A 9,100-nucleotide genomic window follows, 5' to 3' on the forward strand; every position below is an offset into this window, starting at 1 on the left:
ATACCGTCTGTGAATAGCAATGGCATCCACCATCCCCTAAAGTTCTGGCAATTGTGATATATATACCTTGTCTTCTTGATATATAAGGCCTAAAATACTCCGAAACACCATATTTCTTGTTTGGTTAACTTTTTTCAGATGTGTAGATTAATTGTTATTTGTTTTTTTAATATTTCTTATAAAGAAAAATGCTAATATGCCCGAGAGGAGTGACCTATTGAGTATTTGATATGTTTTTTTTTTTTTTTCTAATATTAGGAAAAAAAAAAAAAAAAAGACACAAATACACTATCGGTCCATGATCCTCTTGGCCGGGCACAGTACGTAGTACCACCCTTTTATAAATGATGTGCTAATAGTTCCATTTGCGGAGCTTTCATTACAAGCCATAACAGAGTCATACCACTTGCTATATATTGAATTGATCATATCTTTATCCGATTAAGTAAAAGTAGAAGAAAGAGGAAAATAGACGCTAATAATTTTACCCTACTCGACATGAGAAGTGAAAAAACGTAGTAGTAGTAGAAGAAGAAGAAGAAGAGACGTACGCGTACGTCTAGATCAAATGTTTTTTCAGTAGGAGAAAAGATGGAATATTGTTCATGACCATGCACCATTATTAATAATAATTGTATTGCAAATGCCAAGCACCGCCTGATCCAGGCTCCAAACTCCGAAAAAGGCAAAGACCACATGACCTTTATTCATTATATATTTGCTTCAAAGTAAAATAAAATAAAGTAGCATAATATATATATCAGTAGTGGATAGCATCATCTGAGTCCATTATTGCCATCTTTGATCTAGTTGGGGAAAGGGATCATGATCAACTCCTGGCATTAATACGAAGGTTCGGTGGTTTCTCCATCAGAAACGGGAATATCATCATGATCAACTTCCGAAGGCACCCTTTGATATGGATTGCCGAATGCAGCAACATTGCCAGGACGTGTGAATACAATCTACATTAATTAATTGTAAATATAAGCCAAATTAATAATAACAATAGAAATTAGCATTGCTGTAAATTAATATAGGATTGCATTGAATATTCTTACCAATTATTAACGTTTCTGGGCAAACCTAGCCTGTATATATATGTCTAATCAAGAATTTCCTTAATAGGCTTATAGCAGATAGTCTGTTTCACTACCTGGAAAGTTTTTTGTAATGCATCCTTTTCTGTTTGTGTTTCATTTCCGTCATTTTTATCTACTTCTTATTTTATTGAGCACATGATCAAAACACAAAAAATGAAGAGTATATTTTAGATAAAGAATATTTCTCATCTTAAATTTAAGTCATGTGCATTTATATATCAACAAATATGATTAGAAATTGCGAAATTTAAAACGAGGAGTAATATTTTTAGAAGCAAGCATCCTCATTTCGCGCCATGACACATTTATTTTACATGAAACATTAATTATTACCTGATAGTCTCCGAGTGTACGCGACTTAAAACCAGCTGCAAAATATTCAAAGTAATATTCCCATGTCCTTATAAATTTTTCATCAAAGCCAAGAGCTACAATTTTGCTGCAAATTGAAGGAATTAACATTAGCTCCTCAGCATCAAAATACAACAACGTCTTGTTAATTAGCTTAATTCTTATAATCATGTTCAGTTTTACAACCAACGTAAAATAAACATTATTTTCCCTATAATATTTTCAGTCAGAATAACAATATCAAGTCGTAATTTCTTTTATTCGAAGTATAACAATAACAATATTACATGATTATTTTCTAACGTACGTACCTTTGGTTCTCCATAAAGTTTTTTCTCCAACATCGTAGTGTTTTGTAGTAATGATTCCCTATGTTCTCCAGGTGCTCCACACTGCAATTTCAGAATTAATTTCTATTGGTTTTTAGAGAGAGAGAGAGAGAGAGAGATTAAAATAAGAGGCAATAAAATTATATACCAGAGTTCGGATGCAGAAGTCATGGCTGATGTTACCCTATTTAATGAGGGTAGGCATCCACCAGGAAAGATATATTCCTTTATAAAACCTGAAGTTAGCCTGTTCTCGTCATAATGTTGATCTGGCAAGGATACGAACTAAGAACAGATAAACAGGTTTAATGGTTAGCATTGTGTTAGAAAATAAAGAAATATTTAATTTAGCCAAATTTCACATAAGTTTTATGATATGTATATATATATATATATGTATATTTGATTAACTGGCAGATCAACCTGTGGTATTTAAAAGAGCTATAAATTAATTGCCATAGCATTTTGCAATCAAGATATTAATATCAAACCGAAAGTAAGAGGGAGGCCATGACCACCTTGGGCTTTTTACCCAGTCATTACCTGCAGAACAAGAATACCGTCTTCGGCCAATAATGATTCGCAGCAACCAAAGAAGTCTTCCATAAATTCCTGGCCAACATGTTCTATCATCCCGCTGACAATTAAATGGATCAAATATCATGGTTTTGTTGGAATTATCAGTCAGATTGGAGGTCAGTTTTAATTTGGAAAAAAGAACTGACCATGATATGATCCTGTCATATTTTTGGGTATCAGGCACTTGACGGTAGTCGCAAAGAAGAAGTCTAATGTAATCCTGGAAGAAAAGTAACTTAAACTTGGTAAAGAAGTCTAATGTTGGATTCTGTTAATTAGTAACGATAAGAGGAAAAAAGTAGTAAAACAACAAGTGGAATCAATCCACACTACACGAGATTTACATCATTCGGCAACGTGATGTCCACGGAGCTGCAAATTATTTTAGTCAGATCATTATAAAAAAATACAGTACAATAGCCGTACAAATGTTTTAATACAATATATAATAAATCTTAATTAGCGGGTGTGGTTAGATTAAGAGCCAAAATGGTAAAAAATTTGGACCCCCACGAGACTTGTCCATGAGGCTCGGACTGATCGATAGGCCCAAGCCACCACTTCATCCGGCAAGTCTCATTAAACATCATCCTATAAAAAATACATATATTTTAATTAAAAAGCTTAAAGTGCATCACGCATAGCTAGAACAGGCTTATGACCACTATAAGATTTACTTTAAAATAAAAATAACTTTATAATCTAATGCTCTATATCAAAGTATGTCAATTTATAAGTTTACTTTTATGAAATCTCTTTGTAGTTAAAACATTTCTCATTCAATATTGATGATCTAAATGCTTTCATGGCAAAGTTCATCATATATATTACCTGAAGGCCAGCATCTTTCACTTTCTTTTCTGCAAATTCCAGCTGTGCTTCAGAGAGAGTGATGCCAGTGTATTTGCATCCCGTTCGTTTGACAATTTCAATAGCAAAGCTTCCCCAACCACACCCAATATCAAGAATTTCATGCTTCCTATCAATTCTTGCCTTGATATTTGAAAGTAGACACAAATTAGAATTGCGGAGAGCAAGAAAAACCCATAAGAATTTGAGATGATCCAATAGATATAAAGACTCACCTTTTCAATCAAAATAGAGATTTTTCTCAGCTGTGCAGCTTTCAAGTCTTCATCTCCATTCTAAGCAATATTGTAATACATATGAATAAGTTAAAGCTAAAACTTAGATGAAAGATGACAAGAACTTGATACATTTTTGGCAGTAAATTAATCATTAGAAGGTTCAGAACCTGACCTTAAATACAGCACACGAGTATGTCATTGTTTCATCCAAGAACAGAGCAAATAGTTCATTACTCTAGAAACATACCCAAATACGAAGTATTAGCTTCTGTTTGTTATATACAAAACCAGTAATAAGGTGTAATTTCAGTGCTATCACTCTAAACACTTCTTATATATAAAGTTCTACACACATAGATACGTCGATACATGCATACATTTATAGTTTCAACTCTTGAATTCTAATATCGATTGAACCCAGATCTAAAATTAAGTTTTGCGCTATGCGTGCATGATAGTAAACACACGCACAGGTTAATTTCATACTTCTTACGATTCAATCTATGTGCACACAAACATGTTCACAAAAATACATGTTGAAACCATATTTTTACTGACCATGAATAAATTAGCTTGTCGTTGGTGGTCCTTTTAGAATTTACCCAAAGACATTAAATAACAAAATAAGATGGAATGTTTTAGAGGTAATAATCTTATACCAAATCGTAATGACGAGAGATGTTCCTACGAGCGTTTGTAAGAGTGTTTTGCCGTGAAAAATGCTTGAAAAAGTTAATTGCAGATGCTATGCCGGCTGTGAATAGCAATGGCGTCCACCATCCCCTAAAGCCAACAAAAGACGAACGCTCAAATTAACTAGTACTACAATTGAGGAGATCATGCATGACTTATCGCAATATCACCAACAAAGTTCTGCGAGTTGCTAAATATATATACACACCTTGTCTTCTTCTTTTTTGTTGTGTGAGAATTTACATTGCTGCTGGCAATAAGAATCTACAAAACAGAATCAGCAAGGCAAACGCTGAGGATGTAAAAATACTAGAAAATATAACTTGGACTCAAGACTCTGATCAATGATCTTACCATAAAAAGATTTAGAAGGCCATCTTTCTTATTTGTGAAAGAAAAATCACCAGCAATATATGCATCTGCTAGGCCTAAATCAGCTCTTGTCATGACCTGCTCATAACAACCAACTGCTACTCATCACTACACTAGTATTGTTGATGAGAAAAATTGCATTAAGATTAAAAAATGATATGAACTTTTGAATGCCAATAATCCGTGCTGCCCATCCTACTAATTTCCTCACTCTGTGGCCCATCCTATTATGAGTACATATATACCTTCCATTAAAACTGGGGACTATGAACTCTAAGAATAGTTTTCAGAGGACATATTCTCATGTTTCCTTCGAAGGTGAATTTCGTACCCCCTTCCTCCAATAATCTGCAATATTACCACAAGTAACAATACATTAATCGTTACAGCGGGGATCGAAGTATCTACTAATGGTTATATTTTATTATGATATATCATCAAAATTCACTTTTTCTATTTTAACTAATAACTTTGACAACATATTATAGTATGCCATCAGCTTATCTATTTATTTTTATCTTTATATCATTTAAATATTATTTTTAAAATATTTTATTAATTTTTCAAATATTTTTCTAACTATCAATCAATTTACAATATTCTCTTATCTTTTATATTATGCACAAATTAACCAAAACCAAAGAATTCATGCTTTTTAAGGCGAACAATTAAGCGTCTGTTTGGATTGAAAAATTATCTTATCTTATCATTATAATTTTTTCAAATTTTCAATTAAAATATAATAAATAATTTATTTTTTTCAAATTTCAATTCAACTTTTTTAAACTCCAAAACAATAATAATATTAAAAAATAATATTCTAACAATATTTTATTCAATTTTTAATTTTCATTTAAAATTATATCATATCATCTTATCTCAATATCTAAACAACTCTTGAGGAAAAAGGTAGGAGCCAGCAACAGAATTCGGAGAAACGCTTCTTTTTATGAGAAATGATATTTGCAGTCGTGATTATGCAAGCGCCGCGTAATCTCTTTGAAAAAAAGTGAATTAATATGGGACCCATATAAAAAAAAAAAAAAAAAACTCAATTTTTAAACGTGAACCACACCTTTTTTTAAAATGATTATGCGATGTTTGTGTATTACACAACTGTACGTGGCATTCTTCCTTTTTTATTTGTCTTTTCTGAACAAGCTTGTTCGTGTAAATTCCTCCACATGTTTCAGCGGATTCTTGGCTTATTCCCTGTCAAGGGAATTATCAAGATCGTTGTCGACAGAATTACGTAGACGAAAATATGAAAATATTAACAAAAATCTTCACGTCAGAAGCAGAGAGAAGAGGGACAGATGAGAAGAGAGACTTTGTTCTGTCAAATGTAAATGATGTTTGACCTCAGAACCTGATCTCTATTTCCCCCTACGAAGATATCGATCGAGCGTGTATATAACTTTTTGACACATGGCGTACGTTCACCTATATACAGCATGGAGGTGAGATGGTCCCGGTCTTGTCAGAGTTTCAGACGTACGTTAGAGAAGAGGATATATGTCGCAGTGCATTAACTAATAAAGAAGGAAGCACAATCTGCGCGCGGAATCATGGGAAAAAGGTGGATGTCTTTATAGGAGGGAGGAAATTAAGATCAGTAGACTCACATTAAACATCCGCAGGAGATGTATGTTTGAAGGAACCTCGTAACAAAGAGGCGCGCCACAGCTTCTATCATAGAAGGTACCATGCGTTTTGGGTTGCTTAGCAGAGCACCACTTTCACCGGCGAAACTATGTGCAGCAGCCATGCCAGCCCTCCAAGATGTCTACTAGTTTTTTTTTCGTTTTCCTCGGTAAATGAAAGTAATATCACTGGTATGGGTTGGAAATTTGGGAAGCAAACGAAGGTTTATATAGATAATATCCGTTGTGCAACCAAATAAAAAATGGAAAAAATATCCTTTTGGAGTGAGTCCTACGTTTTTGTCTGTACAAATATTTTAGATTAATATTAAAAACACAATACATATTATATGATCAATTTGTTTATGTTTTAGTGAGAGTATTGTCTCTTAAATACTTAAGAGACAATTTATCTATAGAGAGGTACAATAGTAGTTAATACCATATATATTAATCTTAAAAGAATTTGTGTATTAGTAGAACTTCAAACATAGTAGTTGACTTGTGTTCTTATAATTTTTCTATATGTATCCGGTCATGAATGTAATTTTTCTCTAATGTATGAATCATGAAGTCAATTTTTCATAAATTTTTGCTCTCACTTGACAATTTCACGTTTGACTAAGGTTTCGTTTAGATAGTGAAAGTATTTCATTTTATCTCATCTTATCATTATAATTTTTTAAATTTTCATATAAAATAAAATAAACAATTTAAATTTTTTAAATCTCAAAATAATAATAATATTAAAAAAAAGACAGTCATCTTATCTCATCTTAAAAAATAAACAATACTTAATGAAAAGAGAAGTGGGTGATGTTAAATTAGGGCCTATAAATTTTTCAAGCTATGACCCAATTATGGAATAGTTGGCCGGCAAATTAGCGTGCCATATTAATTATTTGGGAATGGTTATTAGGGTAAGTTTTACAATTGGGATGGCATATAAAATTCTCACTCTATATTATTTTATTATTATAATTTTTTTAAATTTTTAGATAAAATATAATAAATAATTTAATTTTTTAAAAATCTTAATTCAGTTTTTTCAAATTTTAAAATAATAATAATATTAAAAAAATAATATTTTTAAACTTTTATCTAAAATAAAAAATTTTCGTTTCAGTATTCAAACCACCCTGTGTAATATCTCAACTCATCTGCTAAATATTCGTAATCTTGGATGAAAGGTGAATTGGGTGATGTCAAATTAGGGCCGGGCCCATACATATTTAAAGCTATCTGACCCAATTAAGTGCGCCATATTAATTACTTGGGACTGGTTATGAATTGAATTTGGTAAAAATTTATAGATTTCAATTATGATTTTAAAATAGCGCAAGTTGTCAACATCGTGAAATCATTAGCCTGCATTGTAAATAATAGTGTTTTATGTATGCATCTTATTACATACGATGTGATGGTTGAATATAAATTAGTTAAAATTTATGTTTAAATATATTAAATAATTTGAGTTGAATTTATATTTTTTATAAAAAATTAAAAGGTAACAAGTTCTATTATTAATGATTAGTTTAATATGGATTAATATCACTTTAACAACTAATTAAACATATATAGCTGGCTTAGATAGTGCGTTTTATTTGAATAAAAAAAGAAAAAAATTATATATTTATGAGATTTTATTTTTTATACTAAAGCATTATTAGTATTTTAGTTTTTTTTAAGTTATATTGAGAGATTAGTGCGTTGACGTACGGCCAATTTATGTATAACAAAATTCATATAAAAATATTATTAAAAAAATAAAATATCGCTCAGAGATATCTCGTAGCTAGGCTGATATATATATATATATTATAAATAAAAGGAAAAAGAAAAATCTAGCGGATATATATATATATATAGCAATGCTACGTACAGTCGTGGAATTATAAACGCCACGCAAACATTTTAAAAAAGAGTGAAGTCCACGATTAAAAAATTAGTTTTTTTTATGTGGGTCCCATATTAATTCATTTTTTTCAAAGCGACTACACGCCGCTTGCACAATCACGATTGTAAATATCATTTCTCATATATATATATATATATATATATATAAATGCTCGAAGAATTACGAGTTGGGGTGTATATTTACTTTCCCAGTTCCCCCCTCCATATCCAAGACGTTGAAAAAAAGATAAAAAGTAATATGGTGCTGAATTTAATCTTTTCTACTAAGGGTGCTGGTGCTCCCATAGAAATATTACATTTACGCCACGTGATGTATTATATGCTAAGTATAACATATAAGCCTTTAAGATTTGGTACTAGATCAAGTTCTGGTTCTTAAGAGTACTTTTATATTTGAAAAATGAATGTATATTTTCCGTCATTTTCTTTTTAAACTTTGTCAATTATATTTTATGTGAGCGATCAGTAATTAAAATCTTATCTTATTTTGCAACGTACTTAAATTTGTGTACATGTATTTATTTCATCTCATTATATATAAAGCTAGTATATCAAAGTTGAAATATTTCTAGAAGCCTCGTGATGATGGAGCTCATTTATAAGGGCGGCTCCAATAATTTAATTTCTACGGGAGAAGTTACATTTGTGGTCATAAAGTACAAATTTTGTACACTATTTTTTTTTTAAAATTAGATAAATCTAATATCTACATAAAAAATTATTTTTTAATAATAGACTCTATTATTTTTATAAAAAATGCATATAGCTTACATACTTTAAAATTATATGTACTATCACTCTTTCTATTGAGTACACATGTATTGTGATTTGTGAAAGCATAAATATTCTCAATTCTACTACGGGTGGTCAAATTCGTGCACCCCTTGCACACCCTCTGCTGACCTGAAGGGTAATTTCATCAATTTGAGTTTAAGCTGAATTAAGGATTCCAAAGGATTTTGTAATTCCCGCTCAACACAAACCAAGAAGGCACGTACATTATACCCAGCCCCTTTACCATAAAC

General features: G+C 31.2%; 1 pseudogene; it reads right to left on the reverse strand.

Moving 5' to 3' along the window:
• Window positions 1-616: 616 nt before the first annotated feature.
• LOC122276629 lies at window positions 617-6,286 on the reverse strand (annotated as a pseudogene).
• Window positions 6,287-9,100: the final 2,814 nt, after the last annotated feature.

The sequence above is a fragment of the Carya illinoinensis genome, chromosome 1 (assembly GCF_018687715.1).
Source record: "Carya illinoinensis cultivar Pawnee chromosome 1, C.illinoinensisPawnee_v1, whole genome shotgun sequence".
In the NCBI taxonomy this organism is placed as follows: Eukaryota; Viridiplantae; Streptophyta; class Magnoliopsida; order Fagales; family Juglandaceae; genus Carya; species Carya illinoinensis.